We start from the raw sequence: 6,011 nt of genomic DNA on the forward strand, positions 1-6,011 counted from the left end.
TCCCCCTCCTCACCTGCTGCCCTGAGGAATCTCCTGCCCGCCGGTGGCCGGCCAGAGCGCTCGCTGTTAGGGCGAGCCTAAGGGGCTGAGATAGGACCGGCCGCGCCTCACACTGCTTAGCCGGTACCGAGCTCCCAAAGCCCTGCTGCATCCCATGGCCCAAGTTTTAGGAGTCGGCTCCGTGCATAGATACAAACGCCTGATAAACAGCACCTGCTCTCCAAACCACCCCGGAGCTCACCCAGCCACCCCAGTGGGAAGGAAAAGTGGTTTGAAGCTTGCGGGCTCTTTGTGTCACATCTAAAATGACAGAAGGTGGTCCGAGGCTGCAGCTTCTGGTTTGCCCAAGGGGCCGGGGCAGGGGGTAATGATTGTAAGGAATAAAATCCTTGGCAGCCCTGCTGTAATTTAGGCTTGGAGATAGAACTGGGGCTGAAAAAGTCAGTCCTGCATGCTGAATACTGCTGGCTACATTGCAGCTCTTCCATGCTACCTGTGGAAGACAACCTAGCAAAGATCTTGCAGGAGTGTCCTATTCAGCCGGGAGACTTTTTGAAATCAGAATCAGTGGCAGTGTTTCAGCTAACACCAAGGAAGTGTTGAGGGCACACACTGAGGGTACTGCATCAAGCAAAGTATTCAACAAACTACTTAGGCATGGATATTCTTCACAGCCTTGGTTTCAAAGCAGTTTAGTATAGTCCTAACTTCAGACATGTTGAAGCCAACATGACTAAATTGTAAAGAAGCTATTTGCTGAAAGTATACTTTGTAGTGTTAAAACAGTTAAAGTTTTCTAATTCTGCAACTGGCTTTCTCTCTGCTGCATTGTAAGGAACGTCCGGGTAAACTGCTGAACTGTTTTGATCTGAGCAATGTTGTACCTAGCAGTGAAGCACCCAGCTTCCCAAAACGAGTGCCAGCAATGAGTGCAATAAACACAGGAAGACTACAGTCAGAAGAATCTGAATTGACAAACTCACACTCCTTGCCTGAACAGAATCCCAAGCTTCAGCAACTCAGGTGATGAGATGCTGTAGGAGCATCTGCAGGTGATGTACAGATGTGAACTCTGTAGGACCATGCATTTTGGAAGGACAGAAGGATACAAACTCGAGGACAAGAGGGTTCAAGAAAAAAAAAAAATCTCCCTCTGTGTAACACAATGCATTTACCAGAATTTGAAAAGACAGTTATTTGAGGAAGAGGCTTAAGAATGCAAACCCTAGCTCAGAATTGATCCTATACACAGAGACCAATCTGTGTCAAATAAGACGCAATGTGCTTCTAAACTGATGTTGCTGATCCCATTCAGGATGCATCCCCTTCCTCTGGAACATTAACCATTCATGCTAGAATGCTCTTCCTTTATTTTTCAACTTTAGCTTTTCTCTTTGGTTGGTTTTTTTTTTTTTTGTTTTTGTTTTCCTTTTTGATAGCTTGAAATCTGCACCAGTCTTCTGAATCCCTTTGTTTACCTTTGCTACTATTTTCTAATTAGTTCATGCTCATTTTGTATGCTCATTTTGTACTTGGTATGAGATAAACAACCTGGGATAGATACACAGCCTGTTTCCAAGTCCCCTGCTTCACAATATGCTCTCTTCTCAAGACCTTACTTCTAATGCCTAAGTCATGTCTGGAGAAGAATCAAAGCCTAAGATTTTGTCCTTATTGGCCAAGAATAACAGTTCCTCTCTTCCTCTCACATTGTCTCTTTTCTGTACCATGTCTTAAATTTAAAAGGAAAGGAGTAGTTTAGCACCTTCCCAGCTGATTTTGTTTCTTGCTTCTTGCTTCCTCTTCCATAGTTACAGGAATATGGATTTAAACCTTAAGCTAAGTAAAATGTAGAGTATGGTCTCACCACTGAGGTGAGAAGTTATTACACTATCTCACAAAACACTATTATCAGCAAAGCTACTGCCTCTTCTGTCTGTATTTTCAAAGAGAAGAGCAAACCCAATCAGACTACACTGACAGTCTTATCTCAGGCAGCAGGATGAAGGGTTAAGTTACAACTATTCAAGCTGAGGGTCTTGCAGACATGCTTTTATCACAGCAGTAATTGGTGTCCGATTTCCAAAGAAGTGAGTTTTGAAAGATGCTTCCCCATTTTCATTCTCCCTAGTAGCTGGGTTTGTTATCTCCTCACTTCCAATAGACATGCTAGTGCTAGTATCTTAACTCCCCCTAGTCACTATACGTAAGGGGGAGGGAGGTTCCTCCTGGCTAAACCCTGGGGCACCCACGTGTGTTTGGGAATCTGAACATCCCAGACATGGTTCATGCAGACTACAGTCCAGCAGGGAATCCTTTAGCATATGCAATACTGGACTGTATAGCCTGCTCCCTGCTCCACCCAGCACTCCCAAAGCTGGAGATGGAATAGCAATATCCTTTTAGGGTAGACTTGCCCTTGCAGGTAGGCAGTAATAGAAATTTCCTTTGGACCACAATCATAGAGTGGACACAAAATTAGAGGGAATACCACCTCACGAATACATCTTGCAATGCCTGTCCCTAGTTGCACATTACCTCATGAGCAAAACACAAGTATTACATTTTATCACAGAAAGTGAAATATTCCACATTATTCCTGACTGTGAAGGCTCAGTTCTAGAACTATGTTTTCAGACGTTCCACAATTAACGTGCACAGCAAGTCAGCACAGAGTACTGGAATGACAAAACTGAGAGCTGATTTTCCAACTTATCTGTAAAATTACTTGTATCAGGTTGCATCAGGACCCAATTACAGCTGCCAGCAGAACAAGCACTGTCCAAAGGCAAGGCAAAATGAGGGTTTCTGTCCCAAAGAGTAAATTCAGAATTTCAAGGAACACTCAAGAACACTCAAGTATTACACAAAGTTGTAATACTTCTACAGTAACTTCACATTTGGAAAAAGAAATGTTATTTCAATGCAGAGAGAAAAGCTGAGCTTTCACCCTTTACAAAAAGCTAGGAAAGCACAGTGTCTTTTCAATGAGGCTACGTAGCCAGGGACTACTGCAGCAGCTAACACAGGGAGTGTTAATGCAAGGGTACATTTTCAGAAAAGACTGTGCACAACTTATGTTATTAAAGAAGATATAGTATCAGATGTTTGTTGCAAAAATAGAAAAAGGGGGAAAAAACCCCTGCCTAGGTGCTTTTATTTAACCTATAGGTGCTTTTATTTAAGGACACACCAAGGCATGCAGTTAGGTCTATTAATATTCAGGTCAGTTCTCATGCACCCACCATGACCTCACTGCTTTCTTGACTCAGCAGAAAAAGGGGTTTATGAAAAAAAGATGGATAGAAAAAGATGGATTCCCCACCCCTCAATTTTTTGAAAGCTACTATCAGTTAAACCTGTGCAAATATATTTACGATACTTTCTCCTATGCTTCCCCACCAAAGTATGGAAAATGCACATTCCTACCTTTTTAAAGAGGAGAAAAAAGGCTGCAAAACAACTAGACAATTACTACGACATTATTTAAAGAGCTCTAAATTCTTACTTCTGGAGACATACCCGGAATAAATCAACTGTCCAACATGAGTACAAAAGTAATTTTGATTCCATCAGCGGAGATTTAGCTTTCTTTCAGCTCTTTCCTACACAACAGACAGAGTGACCAAAATCTGACCCAACAGCCTGAAAGATCAGGAGTTAAAAGTGTGACAATTTGATTAATTCTCTCCCTGTATATCAACCATAACTTAAAACATGACCAGTCAGAGAACTGTACTTAGAGTTGATCAACCCAAACTCCCACAGCCCGGAAAGTAAATAAAGTGATGTGAAACAATGCAAATGAAAAATATGCTCAAGGATTTGCCACGTACTAGGATTTACAGACATGCTATTTATACTTCTACTTTTACAAAAGAAACTTTGTTCTTTCCAAAAATAGAGTTCTACATAGCAGATATTACAAAACAATTTAATCTGAGTAACAAAAGATTATTTTTCTGTGAACAAATCTGGGACTCTAAAGAGCTGAGCATGTGATAATGCAACTCAAATGTGTGTGACCATCCACAACAGACAAGTACAAAAATTACGATGGTCATACGTTGCTCTGTGACAGGGAAATGAGAAAAGTGATACAAGTTATGGAACATGACAGAAGAAATGACTGAAGCCAAACTAGAAAGTCTGTGTGTTTTAAGCAATCTAATTAAGGGAACATTCCCTGTGGCCTGATATGCAACATTTTTTGTGTTAAGCTGTTGTCTCCTCAATAAGTGGATTCATGGAAGTGGCTCTGTATGTTAGAGAGTCTCTTGACTCTTTAGAACTTGAAGTCAGTAACAGTAAGGTTGAGTGCCTGTGGATCAAAATCAGGGAGAAGGCCAACAAGGCTGACATCCTGGTGGGAGTCTGTTACAGACCACCCAACCAGGATGACAAGGGTGATGAATTATTCTACAAGCAGCTGGCAGATGTCTCAAAATCACCAGCCCTTGTTCTTGTGGGTGACTTTAAGCTGCCAGATGTTTGCTGGGAACTCCACATGGCAGAGAAGAGGCAGTCTAAGGGATTCCTAGCGTGTATAGAAGACAATTTCCTGCTCCAACTGGTAAATGAGCCTACCAGGGATGGGGCCCTGCTAGACCTGCTGCTCACAAACAGAGAGGGGCTGGTGGGAGATGTGGTGATCAGAGGCCATCTGGGGCACAGTGACCATGAAATAATAGAATTCTCAATACTCAGGGATGTAAGAAGGGCCATCAATAAAACCTCTACGCTGGACTTCCGGAGGGCAGATTTCAGCCTGTTCAAGAGACTGGTTCAGAGGGTACCGTGGGAAACAGCCCTTGAAAACAAAGGGGTCCAGGAGGGATGGACATACTTCAAGAAGGAAGTCTTAAAGGCACAAGAGCAGGCTGTCCCAGTCTGCCGAAAGGCAAGCCGGCAGGGAAGACAGCCAGCCTGGCTGAACAGGGAGATCTTGAGGGAAATTAGGATGAAAAAGAGAGCCTACCGATTATGGAAAAAAGGACTGGCTACTCAGAAAGAGTTCAGGAATTTAGTTAGGTCATGTAGAAAGAAAATCAGAGAGACGAAGGCAAGATTTGAACTCAATCTTGCCACTTCTGTTAAGGAAAATAAAAAGTCTTTCTATAGATAACTCAGTAGCAAAAAGAGGGACAAGGAAAACCTCCATTCATTAGTGGACATGGGGGGAACATAGTTATTAAAGATGAGGAAAAGGCTGAGGTATTTAACACCTTCTTTACCTCAGTCTTCAACAGTAGGACAGGTCTCTCTGAGGACAGCTGGCTTCTGGAGCATGTAGATAGGAATATGAAGCTGAATAGTCCCCCCGTAATCATGGAGGAAACAATCAGCGACCTGCTGAGCCACTTGGATCCTCACAAGTCTATGGGACCAGATAGGATCCACCCAAGGGTGATGAGGGAGCTGGCGGAAGAGCTCACCAAGCCGCTCTCCATCATTTACCAACAGTCCTGGCTCACTGGGGAGGTCCCAGATGATTGGAAGTTGGCAAATGTCACACCAATCCACAAAAAGGGCTGGAAGGAGGACCCAGGAAACTACAGGCCTGTCAATCTGACCTTAGTGCCTGGCAAGGTAATGGAGCAGCAATCGCACAGTACCTACAGGATGGACAAGGGATCAGACCCAGCCAGCACGGGTTTAGGAAGGGCAGGTCCTGTCTGACCAACCTGATCTCCTTCTACGATCAGGTGACCCGCCTGGTGGATGAAGGGAAGGCTGTGGATGTGGTCTATCTGGACTTCAGCAAAGCCTTTGACACCGTCTCCCATAGCATACTCCTGAAAAAGCTGGCAGCCCGTGGCTTGGACAGGGGCCCTCTGTGCTGGGTCAGGAACTGGCTGGAGGGCCAGGCCCAGAGAGTGGCAGTGAACGGGGCTGCATCCAGCTGGCGGCCGGTCACCAGTGGTGTCCCCCAGGGATCAGTGTTGGGCCCAGTTCTGTTTAATATCTTTATCAATGATTTAGATGAGGGGATTGAGTCCATCATTAGCAAA

This window comes from Pipra filicauda, unplaced genomic scaffold (assembly GCF_003945595.2).
Source record: "Pipra filicauda isolate LSUMZ 115617 unplaced genomic scaffold, ASM394559v2 scaffold167_size3244652_pilon, whole genome shotgun sequence".
In the NCBI taxonomy this organism is placed as follows: domain Eukaryota; kingdom Metazoa; phylum Chordata; class Aves; order Passeriformes; family Pipridae; genus Pipra; species Pipra filicauda.